Source organism: Pelophylax lessonae (genome assembly GCF_965119305.1).
Source record: "Pelophylax lessonae genome assembly, chromosome: 12".
Classification (NCBI taxonomy): domain Eukaryota; kingdom Metazoa; phylum Chordata; class Amphibia; order Anura; family Ranidae; genus Pelophylax; species Pelophylax lessonae.
Window position 1 is genome coordinate 177085506 of NC_138779.1, and position 17035 is coordinate 177102540.

The window sequence follows — 17035 nt, forward strand, 5'->3', positions numbered from 1 at the left end:
GGCCTTAACCAACTGCGGCAAAGTGGCTCGATAACATCTGACGACGTAGACCTACATCGCCAGACATTCCCCTTTCTCGACGGCGTGCGCGCCGCCAGAGGCTCCCTCCCGCTGTGTTCAGTCACAGCGGGAGTCGGGCCAGGGGAGGAGCAGCGGCGATCGCCGCTGCTCTTCCCCGATCGTCGGGGAATCGAGTCTGGAGATCCGCCCGCTTGTGTAAACACAAGCGGGCGGATCTCCTAAGTGACAGGCAGGGTCAGATTGCAGGGTTCAGCATAGCTGAACCTGCGATCTGTCCTTGTGTCACACAGTCACCTCCCCCCACACACGTTAGTAAGCACCAGGCATACATTAACCCCTCCCTCTCCAATAAAATTAACCCCTTCCCTGCCAGTGTCATTTTTACAGTAACAGTGCATATGTATAGCACTGATTACTGCAGTAATGTCACTGGTACCCCCAAAAATGTCAATCAAGGGTCCGATCTGTCCGCCGCAATGTCGCAGTCCCGCAAAAAAAATCGCAGATCTCCGCCATTACTCGTTAAAAAAAAAACACCAAAAATGACAGAAATCTTTCCCTTAGTTAGTAAACGCAATAACTTTTGCGCAAACCAATCAAAATATGCTTATTGTGATTTTTTTTTTTTACCAAACATAGGTAGCAGAAAATAAATTGGCCAAAATTTTAAAAAAAATTTAGATTTTTACATTTTTTTGGGGGGGGAATTTCATATAAAAAAGTGAAAAATATTGTTATTTTTTTCAAAATTTATGCTCTTTTTTTGTTTATAGCACAAAAAGTAAAAATCGCATAGGTGATCAAATACCACCAAAAGAAAGCTCTGTTTGTGGGAAAAAAAGGACGTAAATTTTGTTTGGGTACGGCGCTGCACGACCGCGCAATTGTCAGTTAAAGTTGCACAGTGCCGAATCGCAAAAAGTGTCCCAGACGTAAGACAGCAAAATCCTCCGGTGGTAAAGTGGTTAAAGTGTTACTACTAAACCCACAACAGTAAAATCAGTCTGTATATGCAGTAAAGCATGCTTGTTGTACTCACTGTGCAACCTAAGGGGTTAATCCTCTGCATTTTGTAAAAAGGCTGCTTGATCCTGTATGCACAGAGCCTTCTCTTCTTCCACTGACTCCAGAACATGTCTGGATGAGACAGAGCCTTTGGAGTCAGGCTGCACATGCTCAGTTTGGTGTGTATTGCTAGAGAATTTTTATTTTTTTTTTCTTGGGAGAGTGCACAGGGCCAATCAGCACTGTCCAGAACGAGGGTCAGGGGTACTGCATGCTGATAGGACAACCAGTCAGTATGAAAACTCCTCCTAGTCCTACAAGCTTTACCAGACACTGATAGAAGTCACAAGATGGCTATATACTGCTGATGAAAAAAGTTATTTAGCTAGCAGTTTATATTTACTAAAATAATTGCATTTCCATGTTCTGTGTACTGTGGAAGACCAGATATAGTGAATGCAGGGTCCTGGGTTTAGTAGCACTTTAAGGACAGGTGTATTATAAAGGACTCAAAACAATAGAAACATAACAGGGATTCTAAACTCCCCATCTCAGCTCTCCATCCCAAATTAAAAAAGAGTTTTGAATTTACTGTACATGCACTTTAACTGTTGTATACAGCATTGGATCAGGGACAGAAACGGACCAGTGGCGGAACTACTAGGGTTGCAGCAGTCACTTTTGCGACTGGGCCTTGGAGTTCCACCACTGTTGGGGGGGCGCTGCCCGCCTGCCAGTCTCGGCCACCACTTCTAGTCAGTGATCGGGCTACCGCCGTTAATTGCAGGCATCCTGTCAGTCAGCACATTATACACTCACTGTGCCACAGTGCTCACTGCTACTGGCACATCTCTCTGCCCATTCCTCCAAGCAGATCAATGTCGGGTGGAAGAAAAAGTCAGCTGATGGGCCAGTAGAGTGAAGGGGGAGGAGAGCTCCACCTCGTGAGCCAATGTGAAGACAGAATCCCCATTTAGAGAGAACTGCTATTGGAGGAACTGTGAAGCCAGGCTAAGAGTGCCTTGCAAGGAGGGGGATCGGCTCACATTGAGAACAGGTGAGTGCCAGTGTCACCATCCCATCCCCTTCACCATTCCCCTGCCACCGATCCTATCCCTCCACCACCATCCCATCCCTCCTAAAATCCCTCTGCCACTGATCTCATCTCTCCATTACACCCCGCCCCCCCACCATCCCTCTGCCACTGATCCAATCCCTCCACCATCACCATCCCATCCCCCCACCATCCCTCTGCCCCTGATCCCATCCCTCCACCACCATCCCTCTGCCACTGATCCCATCCCTAACACTATCCCTCTGCCACTGATCCCATCCCTCCACCACCATCCTATCCCCCACCATCCCATCCCCTACCATCCCTCTGCCACTGATCCCATCCCTGATCCCACCCCTCCATCACCATCCCATCCCCTCCTCCCCTCCACCGTCCCTCTGCCACTGATCCCACCCCCCCATACCTCTGCCATTGATCCCATCCCTCCACCACCCTCCTATCCCCCCCACCATCCCTCTACCACTTATTCCATCCCTCCCACCATCCCTCTGCCACTGATCCCATCCCTCCACCACCATCCCACCCCCATCCCTCTGCCACTGATCCCATTCCTCCCACCATCCCTCTGCCACTAATTCCCATCCCTCTCACCATCCCTCTGCCACTGATCCCATCCCTCCCATCATCCCTGTGCACTGATCCTATCCCTCTACCACCATTCTATCCCCACCACCATCCCTGTACCACTGATCCCATCCCTCCCACCATCCCTCTGCCACTGATCCTATCCCTCCACCACCATCCCATCCCCCCCACCATCCCTCTGCCACTGATCCCATCCCTCCACCACATCCCTCTGCCACTTATCCCCTCCCCCCCACCATCCCTCTACCATAGATCTCACCCCCCCCTGATTATCCCTCTGCACCTGATCCCATTTCTATACCACCATCCCTCTGCCATTGATCCCATCCCTCTTCCACAATCCCTCTGCCACTGATCCCATCCCTCCCCCACCATCCCACTACCACTGATCACCATCCCTCTGCCACTGACCTCCATCCCCCCACCATCCCTCTGCTACTAATCCTATCCCTCCACCACCATCCCTCTGCCACTGATCCCACCCCTCCCCAACTAGCGGGAGTCGGGCCAGGGGAGGAGCAGCGGCGATCGCCGCTGCTCTTCCCCGATCGTCGGGGAATCGAGTGTGGAGATCCGCCCACTTGTGTAAACACAAGCGGGCGGATCTCCTAAGTGACAGGCAGGGTCAGATTGCAGGGTTCAGCATAGCTGAACCTGCGATCTGTCCTTGTGTCACACAGTCACCTCCCCCCACACACGTTAGTAAGCACCAGGCATAAATTAACCCCTCCCTCTCCAATAAAATTAACCCCTTCCCTGCCAGTGTCATTTTTACAGTAACAGTGCATATATATAGCACTGATTACTGCAGTAATGTCACTGGTACCCCCAAAAATGTCAATCAAGGGTCCGATCTGTCCGCCGCAATGTCGCAGTCCCGCAAAAAAAATCGCAGATCGCCGCCATTACTCGTTAAAAAAAGAACACCAAAAATGACAGAAATCTTTCCCTTAGTTAGTAAACGCAATAACATTTGCGCAAACCAATCAAAATACGCTTATTGTGATTTTTTTTTTTACCAAACATAGGTAGCAGAAAATAAATTGGCCAAAAATTTAAAAAAATTTAGATTTTTACATTTTTTTGGGGGGGGGGGGGGGATTTCATATAAAAAAAGTGAAAAATATTGTTATTTTTTCAAAATTTATGCTCTTTTTTTGTTTATAGCACAAAAAGTAAAAATCGCATAGGTGATCAAATACCACCAAAAGAAAGCTCTGTTTGTGGGAAAAAAAGGACGTAAATTTTGTTTGGGTACGGCGTTGCACGACCGCGCAATTGTCAGTTAAAGTTGCACAGTGCCGAATCGCAAAAAGTGTCCCAGACGTAAGACAGCAAAATCCTCCGGTGGTAAAGTGGTTAAAGTGTTACTACTAAACCCACAACAGTAAAATCAGTCTGTATATGCAGTAAAGCATGCTTGTTGTACTCACTGTGCAACCTAAGGTGTTAATCCTCTGCATTTTGTAAAAAGGCTGCTTGATCCTGTATGCACAGAGCCTTCTCTTCTTCCACTGACTCCAGAACATGTCTGGATGAGACAGAGCCTTTGGAGTCAGGCTGCACATGCTCAGTTTGGTGTGTATTGCTAGAGAATTTTTATTTTTTTTTTCTTGGGAGAGTGCACAGGGCCAATCAGCACTGTCCAGAACGAGGGTCAGGGGTACTGCATGCTGATAGGACAACCAGTCAGTATGAAAACTCCTCCTAGTCCTACAAGCTTTACCAGACACTGATAGAAGTCACAAGATGGCTATATACTGCTGATGAAAAAAGTTATTTAGCTAGCAGTTTATATTTACTAAAATAATTGCATTTCCATGTTCTGTGTACTGTGGAAGACCAGATATAGTGAATGCAGGGTCCTGGGTTTAGTAGCACTTTAAGGACAGGTGTATTATAAAGGACTCAAAACAATAGAAACATAACAGGGATTCTAAACTCCCCATCTCAGCTCTCCATCCCAAATTAAAAAAGAGTTTTGAATTTACTGTACATGCACTTTAACTGTTGTATACAGCATTGGATCAGGGACAGAAACGGACCAGTGGCGGAACTACTAGGGTTGCAGCAGTCACTTTTGCGACTGGGCCTTGGAGTTCCACCACTGTTGGGGGGGCGCTGCCCGCCTGCCAGTCTCGGCCACCACTTCTAGTCAGTGATCGGGCTACCGCCGTTAATTGCAGGCATCCTGTCAGTCAGCACATTATACACTCACTGTGCCACAGTGCTCACTGCTACTGGCACATCTCTCCGCCCATTCCTCCAAGCAGATCAATGTCGGGTGGAAGAAAAAGTCAGCTGATGGGCCAGTAGAGTGAAGGGGGAGGAGAGCTCCACCTCGTGAGCCAATGTGAAGACAGAATCCCCATTTAGAGAGAACTGCTATTGGAGGAACTGTGAAGCCAGGCTAAGAGTGCCTTGCAAGGAGGGGGATCGGCTCACATTGAGAACAGGTGAGTGCCAGTGTCACCATCCCATCCCCTTCACCATTCCCCTGCCACCGATCCTATCCCTCCACCACCATCCCATCCCTCCTAAAATCCCTCTGCCACTGATCTCATCTCTCCATTACACCCCGCCCCCCCACCATCCCTCTGCCACTGATCCAATCCCTCCACCATCACCATCCCATCCCCCCACCATCCCTCTGCCCCTGATCCCATCCCTCCACCACCATCCCTCTGCCACAGATCCCATCCCTAACACCATCCCTCTGCCACTGATCCCATCCCTCCACCACCATCCTATCCCCCACCATCCCATCCCCTACCATCCCTCTGCCACTGATCCCATCCCTGATCCCACCCCTCCATCACCATCCCATCCCCTCCTCCCCTCCACCGTCCCTCTGCCACTGATCCCACCCCCCATACCTCTGCCATTGATCCCATCCCTCCACCACCCTCCTATCCCCCCCACCATCCCTCTACCACTTATTCCATCCCTCCCACCATCCCTCTGCCACTGATCCCATCCCTCCACCACCATCCCACCCCCATCCCTCTGCCACTGATCCCATTCCTCCCACCATCCCTCTGCCACTAATTCCCATCCCTCTCACCATCCCTCTGCCACTAATCCCATCCCTCCCATCATCCCTGTGCACTGATCCTATCCCTCTACCACCATTCTATCCCCACCACCATCCCTGTACCACTGATCCCATCCCTCCCACCATCCCTCTGCCACTGATCCTATCCCTCCACCACCATCCCATCCCCCCCACCATCCCTCTGCCACTGATCCCATCCCTCCACCACATCCCTCTGCCACTTATCCCCTCCCCCCCACCATCCCTCTACCATAGATCTCACCCCCCCCCCCTGATTATCCCTCTGCACCTGATCCCATTTCTATACCACCATCCCTCTGCCATTGATCCCATCCCTCTTCCACAATCCCTCTGCCACTGATCCCATCCCTCCCCCACCATCCCACTACCACTGATCACCATCCCTCTGCCACTGACCTCCATCCCCCCACCATCCCTCTGCTACTAATCCTATCCCTCCACCACCATCCCTCTGCCACTGATCCCACCCCTCCCCAACTAGCTTCTGCCACTGATCCCATCCCTCCCACCATCCCTCTGCCACTGACCCCATCCCCCACCACCATCCCTCTGCCACTGTTCCCATCCCCCACCAACATCCCTCTGCCACTCACCCCATCCTTCTACCACCATCCCTCTGCCACTGATCCCATCCCTCCACCACCACCATCCCTCTGCCACTGATCCCATCCCCCCCACCATCCCTTTGCCATTGATCCCATTCCTCCACCACCATCCTACCCCCCCCACCCCCCACCATCCCTCTACCACTTATTCCATCCCCCCCCACCATCCCTCTGCCACTGATCCCATCCCTCCACCACCATCCCACCCCCCATCCCTCTGCCACTGATCCCATTCCTCCCACTATCCCTCTGCCACTGATCCCCATCCCTCTGCCAATGATCCCATCTCTCCCACCATCCCACTGCCACTGATCCTATCTCTCCACCACCATTCCATCCCCCCCACCATCCCTCTACCACTGATCCCATCCCTCCCACCATCCCTCTGCCACTGATCCTATCCCTCCACCACCATCCAACCTCCCCCCCACCATCCCTCTGCCACTAATTCCATCCCTCCCACCATCCCTCTGCCACTTATCCCATCCCTCCCACCATCTCTGTACCACTGATCCCATCCCTCCACCACATCCCTCTGCCACTGATCCCCATCCCTCTGCCAATGATCCAATCTCTCCCACCATCCCACTGCCACTGATTCCATCCCTCCACCACCATCCCATCCCACCCAACATCCCTCTGCCACTAATTCCATCCCTCCCACCATCCCTCTGCCACTTATCCCATCCCTCCCACCATCTCTGTACCAATGATCCCATCCCTCCACCACCATCCCTCTACCACTGATCTCACCCCCCCCCACCATCCCTCTGCACCTGATCTTATTTCTCCACCACCATCCCTCTGCCACTGATCCCATCCCTCCACCACCATCCCTCTGCCACTGATCCCATCCCTCCCCCACCATCCCACTACCACTGATCACCATCCCTCTGCCACTGATCTGCATCCCCCCACCATCCCTCTGCTCCACCATCCCTCTGCTACTAATCCTATCCCTGCACCACCATCCCTCTGCCACTGATCCCACCCCTCTCCAACCAGCTTCTGCCACTGATCCCATCCCTCCCACCATCCCTCTGCCACTGACCCCAATCCCCCACCACCATCCCTCTGCCACTCACCCCATCCTTCTACCACCATCCCTCTGCCACTGTCTCCATCCTTCTACCACCATCCCTCTGCCACTGATCCTATCCCCCGCCACCATCTCTCTGCCACTGATTCCATCCCCCACCACCAACCCTCTGCCACTGATTCCATCCCCCACCACCAACCCTCTGCCACTGATCCCATCTCCCACCACCAACCCTCTGCCACTGATACCGTCCCTCTGCCTTTGAACCCATCCCTTACCACCATCCCTCTGCCACTGATCCCATCCCCCCCCCACAATCCCTTTGCCATTAATCCCATTCCTCCACCACCATCCTAACCCCCCCACCCCCCACCATCCCTCTACCACTTATTCCATCCCTCCCACCATCCCTCTGCCACTGATCCCATTCCTCCCACTATCCCTCTGCCACTGATCCCCATCCCTCTGCCAATGATCCCATCTCTCCCACCATCCCACTGCGACTGATTCTATCCCTCCACCACCATTCCATCCCCCCCACCATCCCTCAACCACTGATCCCATCCCTCCCACCATCCCTCTGCCACTGATCCTATCCCTCCACCACCATCCAACCTCCCCCCCACCATCCCTCTACCACTGATACCATGCCTCGCACCATCCATCTGCCACTGATTCCATCCCTCCACCACCATCCCATCCCACCCAACATCCCTCTGCCACTAATTCCATCCCTCCCACCATCCCTCTGCCACTTATCCCATCCCTCCCACCATCTCTGTACCACTGATCCCATCCCTCCACCACCATCCCTCTACCACTGATCTCACCCCCCCCACCATCCCTCTGCACCTGATCCCATTTCTCCACCACCATCCCTCTGCCACTGATCCCATCCCTCCACCACCATCCCTCTGCCACTGATCCCATCCCTCCACCACCATCCCTCTGCCACTGATCCCATCCCTCCCCCACCATCCCACTACCACTGATCACCATCCCTCTGCCACTGATCTGCATCCCCCCCACCATCCCTCTGCTCCACCATCCCTCTGCTACTAATCCTATCCCTGCACAACCATCCCTCTGCCACTGATCCCACCCCTCTCCAACCAGCTTCTGCCACTGATCCCATCCCTCCCACCATTACTCTGCCACTGACCCCAATCCCCCACCACCATCCCTCTGCCACTCACCCCATCCTTCTACCACCATCCCTCTGCCACTGTCTCCATCCTTCTACCACCATCCCTCTGCCACTGATCCTATCCCCCGCCACCATCTCTCTGCGACTGATTCCATCCCCCACCACCAACCCTCTGCCACTGATTCCATCCCCCACCACCAACCCTCTGCCACTGATCCCATCTCCCACCACCAACCCTCTGCCACTGATACCATCCCTCTGCCATTGAACCCATCCCTTACCACCATCCCTCTGCCACTGACCCCCCCTCCCCACACTGATGCCACAACCGCCACTGATACTATTCCCCCTCTACTGCCACTGATCCCATCCCTCCCGCCACCACCACCACCACTGATTCTATTCCCCCAACAACCACTACTGCCACTGATCCCAAGGGGGCACTCAGGAGGATGTAAGGGGGCACTCTTCAGGTTACATAGTTACATAGTGTAATAGTTAATGTTGAAAAAGACACAAGTTCATCTGGCTAAACTAATAAAAAAAAACAAAAAAAAACAGTAAAGAAAACTCAACCATACAATCCCATATACACAATCCTATACCCGCAGTTGATCCAGAGGAATTCGAAAGACCCCTGCAAAGCATGATCCAATTTGCTACATCAGGGGAAAAATTTCCTTCCTGATTCCCTGAGAGGCAATCAGTTATTCCCTGAACCAATTTTCCCTTTAAATATTCGTACCCATTTATATTATGTACACCTAGGAAAGAATCCAAACCTTTCCATTTTTGGAGATGAAATATCTTTTCCTCTAGACGTAAAGTTTCCCCTCTTGTCCTCTGTGTTGACCCAAAAGTGAATAACTCAACACCAAGTTCACTATATGGACCCTTTATGTATTCATACATGTTGAACAAATCCCCCTTAATCGCCTCTTCTCAAGAGAGAATAAATTCAGTTCCTCTAATTTTTTCTCAAAGCTGAGCTCCTCTGTGCCTCTTATCAGTTTGGTTGCCCTTCTCTGCACTTTCTCCAATTCCCCGATATCCTTTTTGAGAACTGGTGCCCAAAACTGAACTGCATATTCCAGATGAGGTATTACTAATGATTTGTACAAGGGCAAAATGATATCTCTCTCTGGAGTCCATGCCTCTGTTAATACAAAAAAGGACTTTGCTTGCTTTGGAAACCGCAGCTTGGCATTGCATGCTATTATTAAGCTTAGGATCTACCAGAACACCCAGATCCTTCTCTGCTATGGATTCCCCCAGTTCTACTTCCTCTAGTATGTATGATGCATGCATATTCTTAGCCCCAAAGTGCGTAACTTTACATTTATCAACATTAAACCTCATTTGCCACATAGTTGCCCAATGAAACAGTGCATTGAGGTTGGCTTGTAAGTTGGAGACATCCTTGTAAGGAAGTTATTCCACTGCATAGCTTGGTGTCATCTGCAAAGACTGAAATGATACTTTTAATCCCAGAATCCCAGACCCTATATCATAGGTACTGTTTTAGTACCTCCAGCGTGCCCCCCTTATATCTTCCTTCCCTTATATTCTCCAAAATGCCCGCTAGTAATAGTAAGGTCAGTGGCAGAACTACCAGGGTCTTGCGACTGGGCCCTGGCATTTCACTACCATGTGGAGGCCTAGAGACGGCAGGAGGGGACCCGCTGCAAAACATGAGAAAGGGCCCCGGGATGGGCAGACCCTTCATGGTTTCTTGCACTGGGGCCCTTAAGGTTGTAGTTATGCCTTTGAAATGGACCATTTAGCAACAACTTTAGACAAAGAAAGAATTTCAAATTGATTTATATTGTAACTTAATCCATTAAGACAAAATTTTCTCTTTTTGTTCCTCCCTCCCCCTGGGGAAGAGTTTCACAATTATCTCCATAGTCACCTTTTTGTGATGCAAGACAGCGCTTTCTGCTTCCAAGCATAGACCAGGCCCCGCTGCCACCTGGGATTTCCACATCACACCTATTCCAGGAGGCAGTGTAATACAGAAAGCACAATTCGGCACATACACATGACCATATTGGTTTGTCTGCACACACGTGGGGGATTTGCAGTCTCCCACAATGCCCATATGCTATAAATTAGCAACATCTGGACACATGTGCAGAGATCCCCACATGTTCACAAATGTGCCACAGGTCCCTGCTAGGTCCCAAATACTTGGTAGAGACCTGTAAACAGGTGCTGAATTTTTCAAGATGGCAGTGGGAGGGGAGTAATGCCAGTGTGAAGTTCCACTTTAAATTCTTTTAATCACAACCTTCTGTATTTTACACCCCTATCCTTTTCCTGTTGCTTTTAAATCTAATCTGATAAAAATAACCTGTAACCAAATATAGATTTCATACTAATACCATCACCCCAACACTGTGACAGCAACATGTCAGGTACTCTCTGTCAAAGGACAGGGTCTGTGATCAATCACCTGACTCTTTCTGTACCCCAGCCTTGGGAGAGACCAATTATCCCACCACTATAGGATGGGATCTGGAGTTCCTGACTGATAGGAATAATACAGATTTTGTTATCACATTAGGTTGTAGAAGAGCAGGTAAGGTAGGCTGACCAGATGTCTCCAGACTAAGGACAGTGTCCCCGAATGAAGTCTGTCCCCCGGTTTTGTCCCCAGATTGGATTTAAATAGTGGCCCGGGCAATTTCAAAGACAGTCAGTGCAGAATAAAAAAAAAATATTCTGAATTACACACCCCCGCTCCACCACCCCCAGCTTAAGGGGGGGGGGGGTATATTTTTTCATTATCTGTGCCCCTTTCTGATGATCATGTGCTGGGCAGAGTGGAGGGACTATTTCTTCATTTTCGGTCGCATGCCAACTCTGCTCCCGCTCGCATGTTTTTTGCCTTGGCTCAAGTCCCGGCCAGCCACCTGCCTGCCTGCCTATCTCCTTGCCTTCCCAGGCGGAGTGATCTTCCTGCGCTCTCTACCCAGTAGTAGCCGGGACCCGGAGAGTAAGGCTTGAGGGGTTGTGAGGCAGGCAGCGGTGGCGACAGGCAGAGAGAGGCAGCTGGGCTCAGCTGATAGTGTCCAGCAGCAGGAACAGAGGGGAATGCGATCTGATCATGGGACTGCCAGTGCCTTCAACAAGGCTTTAACACAGGTGTGCATTGGGGGTGTCTGTGAATAGACTACATTGCACTGTGTCTGTCTCTCTGGCATCATGGATGGTATCATAAATCACAGGCAGCGGGCACTCTAGCATGCCTCTGGCTGGATTTGCACTGTCACATTGGGTTACATAACATGGCTGCTGGGTGCTGATTTTGTTAACTTATGCCCAATAAGTTAACAAAATCAGCACCCAGCAGCCATGTTATGTGACACACTGTGACAAAGCCATAATAGAGTGCCTGCTGCCTGTGAGTTATCATAATGCTGATGATCTTAACCTGTTGCCAACCGCCCCATAGTAGATTTACTGCTACAGGGTGGTCGCGCTGCGCAGGATCATGCATATACATTATATGTGATCCTGCATTTCTGGGTATCAGAGCCAATCAGCAGGTCTGGCAGACTCAATGTCCGCCTGTATCCGCTGATCATTTTGAAAACAGGTAGAATGGCGGTCTGTCAGTATGGAAGACATTGATCCTGTGTTCCTGCAAAACAGGGACAGGGATATATGCCTTCCCTTAGTAAAAGCACCTCCCCCACAGTGAGAAAACACTTGTTAGGCACACATTTAACCCTTCGATTTCCCTAGATGTTAACCCCTCCCAGCCAGTGTCATTAGTACAATGACAGTACATATTTTTAGCACTGATCACTGTATTAGTGTCACTGGTTCCCACAAAGTGTAAAAAGTGTCACTGGGTGTCCGATTTCTCTGCTGCAATATTGCAGTCCCGCTATAAGTCGCTGATTGCTGCCATTACTAGTAAAAAAAAAAAATATGTCCCTGGATTTCATTTTTAAAAACTGGTCACCTTAAAGTGGAGTTCCACCCAAAAGTGGAACTTCCGCTTTAGGGAGTCCTGACCCCCCGACATGCCACATTTGGCATGTCATTTTTTTTGGGGGGGAGCGGGTACCTAGTTTTGACAGGTACCTGCTCCCACTTCCGCTCGGAGCGCCCCGGCGCCCTGAACGGAAGTTCTCCTCTCCCCCTCCCTCCCTGCAATCTTCTGGGACACGTCAGAGGTCCCAGAAGATTGCCGGCCAATCACGGCGCGCAGCGCGACTCGCGCATGCGCAGTGGGTACCCGGTTGTGAAGCCGCAAACTGTCACAGCCGGGTGCCCACAGCAGTGATGCCGAGGGAGAGGATCGAGGCTTCGGGCGGCCGCATCGCTGGACCTTTGGACAGGTGCGTGAATGGCTGGAACTCCGCTTTAAGGTAAGGGCCAGTGGTGTCACTAGGATTGGTGTCACCTGGTGCAGTAAAACATAGTGTCACTGAACAATCCAGGGCACTGAGCAGGCTAGCGCATCGGCACAGCACCCCTAGCCTGTAAAGGATGCGGTCAGTGCCAGCACAGTAATCTGCACGCTGTCACAGAGAGGGGTGACACCATCACAGTGGGATATCACTTCCTACCTAATGGTGTCACCCAGGGTAAAATAGGCCCAGGCATTTTAGACTGAGCAGCACAGGTTAATCTCCCAAGTGTAAATCCCCTGCACTGTAATCTTCCCAGAGTAATACTCCAAGTGTAAATCCTCCCAGTGTAACAGTGTAATGCCCCCCCCCCCCCGTAAATCCCCCTGTACTCTCCTAGTTGAATCACCCATAGTGTAATCCCCCAGCGTAATCCCACCATTGTACTCCCCAGTGTAAACCCCCCTAGTGCAGTGATGGCAAACCTTGGCACCCCAGATGTTTTGGAACTACATTTCCCATGATGCTCATGCACTTTGCGGTCTAGCTGAGCATCATGGGACATGTAGTTCCAAAACATCTGGGGTGCCAAGGTTTGCCATCACTGCCCTAGTGTAATGCCCCTACAGTGTATCTCCCCCCCCCCCCCCCAGTTCAAATAACCTCAAGTATGTTGCCCTCAGTGTAACAGTGTAATCCCCTCCAGTGTAAAATCCCTCAGTGTATTCCCCCTCCAGTGTAAACTCTCCCAGCATAATCTCCCCATTGTACTACCCTGTGTAAATCTCCCCAGTGTAATCCCCCTGGTGTAAATCCCTGCAGTGTAATCCCCCAGTGTAAATTCCAGCCCCCGTGTAATCCCCCTATGTAATCCTGATGTAGCACCCTCCTAGGTAGGTGCTAGGAAAACAAATATATTTGCTCCTTCTGCTTATCTGGGGAGCCTGTTGCATGTCTCCAGGTGTGATTCACTGGGTCTGAGGGAGTGTCCCCACTGTATCCAATGAGGGAGCTTGTTGGACAGTGGAGGAAACCTAGCCAGTGACACATCATGTTTTATGGCAGTCCCAGTGGGAGGGCATTCCTGCAATGCATCCTGGGATTGACCATAAATACTGAGGGGACATGTGACAGGGCGTCTTTTGCATGAAGCAGAGTCCCAGGAGGAGGTGTACAGCTGTCTCTCCTCCTGCAGTGTGTGAGGAAGTTGGTCTTAGGTGGTCGGCTTGGTGAACCAGGTGTGGAGCTGAGCTGCAGAAGATCCAGTGGAGCTGACAGTGGAGCTGCTGGCAGAGTCTCTCGGGAAAAACAGTGTCCGCGAGTACCAGGAGATTTGCCTAAGGGTCTGACCAGGAAGGGGGACCAATCCAATGAAGTCAGGGGGGATCAAGGAGCCAGCTCACACAGAGAGTGTTATAGTAAAGGGGGTGCCGTGTAGAAAGCCCTGACGAAAAGAAACAAAGGGAGTGCGAGGAAGGGCCCTGAAGAGTGTTCTGCAGTACAGTACAGCTTATCTAAAGTGGTTCATTAATTACTTCTTCATCGCTACTGACAAGATGAAGCAGCGGCCTTGCCGCAATCAGCAATGTCTAGTTGTCCCAGAAAACTGTGCATAGTTTATACAAGGTGGTGTATCCCACTCATTCCCTTCTCCTATCCAAGTTCTCAATTAAAACTACAAAAAACCAAAACTCCTAGACTGTTTCCTGAGCCAAAGCACTTTAAAAATGCTGAACTGTCATGTCGTTGCTAAGGGTAACCCAGGGGAACCTGTAACCAGCAGCTCCCAAGGGAGTAGTGCTACACTTACAATGTAATCCCACCAGTGTAAAATCCAACCCCCTCCATGTAATCTCCCCAGTTTAATCCCCCCCCCATTGTAAATCCCCCCAGTTTAAATTCCACCCCCCCATGTAATCCCCCAGTGTTATTCTTACAATGTAACCCCCCCTGTGTAATCCCCCCAGTGTAATTCCCTCAGTGTAATCTGTCTAATGTAACCCCCCCCCCCCCAGTGTAATCCTCCCAATGTAGACCCCCCTGTGTAATGCCCCCAATGTAAACCCCCCCCCCCAGTGTAATTCCCACAATGGTAACCCTCCCTGTGTAATCCTCCCAATGTAATTCCCCCCCCCCCCCGTTTAATGCCTCTAATGTAACCCTCCCCCCCACCCAATGTAATGCCCCCAATAAAACCCCCTTGTGTAACCCCCCACCTGTGTAAATCTGCCCAGTGTGACTATGCTCAGTGTGTGTAAATCTCCCTCCCTACATTTACAGACCTCAGATCAGCGCAGCTCTGTCCACACAGATGTTCCTCCTCCTGTACTATATACCTGTGATATACTGCCAGAGTGGAGGAGGAGCCTAGGCTCTGTCAGCTCTGCCTGAGGGTTGTAATTGTGCCCCTTTCCCACCTGCATGTCACAACAATAGAGCTGGTGATTGTGCTGCCGGTTCCCGGAGGACACATGGGCACTGGGCTCTGGGACTCCAGAGCTGAATGGAGCGCAATTTCTTCTCTTCCCCCTCCCTTCCCGCACATCATGGGGAGCTAAAAGATACAGCAACAGCAGAGATCTCAGAGGAAGAGGAGGGAGCCACGGCGCCCCTCTCTCTATCCAGTGCCGGTGGCCAGTCTGTGCCTGGAGCCACCCCTCTGGCGGGGTCACCTGGGTGTGGGCAGCCCTCCCCGCTCCCCCCATAGTGATGCGACTGGTTAAGTTTAGAATTAGAATTGCCAGACTATGGCATATGGAAAACCAAACAGAGATGCAAATGGAAAAGTGGGGATGCGTCTTGGCCTAATTTGGCTTGGTCAATAGACATCAGTATGAACGTCAATCCATAGTGTTTCAAAAAACTGAGCTTATAGTAATAATATCAACAACAACTTCCAAAGCCATTTACAACTCTGCCCTCAGATATATGACCAACCTCCTCTCAGAATTACCAACCAAACAATCCACTTTGCTCCTCCCAAGACACTCAGCTCTCTAGCTCCCTTGCCACCTCCTCCCATGCACACATCCAGGACTTTTCCAGAGACTTCTGGAACAACCTACCACAGGTTTTTACGGTAAATCCACTGTAACTTTAGAGATAACTGAATCAGAGACATAAACTCTGCATCCTGATTTACCAGGTAATTCTGCCTTGATCATTTGATACACCATGACAGCGTTTCTTAATCTTTCTTCTGTCATGGCATCCTTTAAAAGTGTAGAACAAACAGAGAGAGAGCCGCTCAGGAGTATGTTCAGAACCTGGTGCAGGTCAGATCCCTCATCCAAGAGTAGAAGAAATCCAAGTTTGAGACCGCACTCAAGGTAATATGATGAAATCAATAAGTTCTTTTATTCCTCATAAATGAAGCAAACAGACAGTGTACAAACAGACGTGTCGGGTTGACGCGTTTCACGATGCTGTAGATCGGTTACTCATAACCACAATGGTGTGGTTATGAGTAAGCGACACATCTGTTTGTACACTGTCTGTTTGCTTCATTTATGAGGAATAAAAGAACTTATTGATTTCATCATATTACCTTGAGTGCGGTCTCAAACTTGGATTTCTTCTATCCTTTAAAAGTGTCCCTGAGCATGAGAGAATGCACACAGTCACCCTGATGAAATAACCGTAACATCAGAAGCCCCCCATCGCATCAGAGGCTCCCCCATCACATCAGAGGCCCCCCTATACATCAAAGCCCCCCTATTCATGAGAGTCCCCCATTACATCAGAGGCCACCAATCACACAGTCCCCCATCAAAGAGCCCTCTTTATATCAGAGCATCCCAAGCCATAGCAACAAATGTCACCATACAGCATGTTCTGGCCCCAGAGCATCGTTAGTTGTTATGGTTTATTACTGGTAGTTATGGTGCTGGTGGCCAGCCTGCCTGCACTTTAGCAACTCATGAAGCTGATCCAAGGCAAACTGTGTCCTGGGCTTGCAGCACCTAATGGCAACACAGACAGTACCCTAATTGAGAACACTGCTCCAAGAAATGGTTAAGAGTGGCATGTTAATTGTCATCAGGAGTCTGCTAATAAATGAAACAAATTTGATCTGAGAGTAAATTCATAAATTCCTTTAGAATGAGTTCTGCTTACCA

The 17035-nt window shown here is 50.4% G+C and overlaps 1 protein-coding gene across 1 annotated transcript in view; it reads left to right on the forward strand.

The window, feature by feature from the left end:
• The window catches only part of LOC309568009 (cathepsin D-like), a 96552-nt gene that overhangs the window by 37995 nt on the left and 41522 nt on the right, over positions 1-17035 (forward strand). The gene's annotated exons all lie outside the window — the stretch shown is intronic.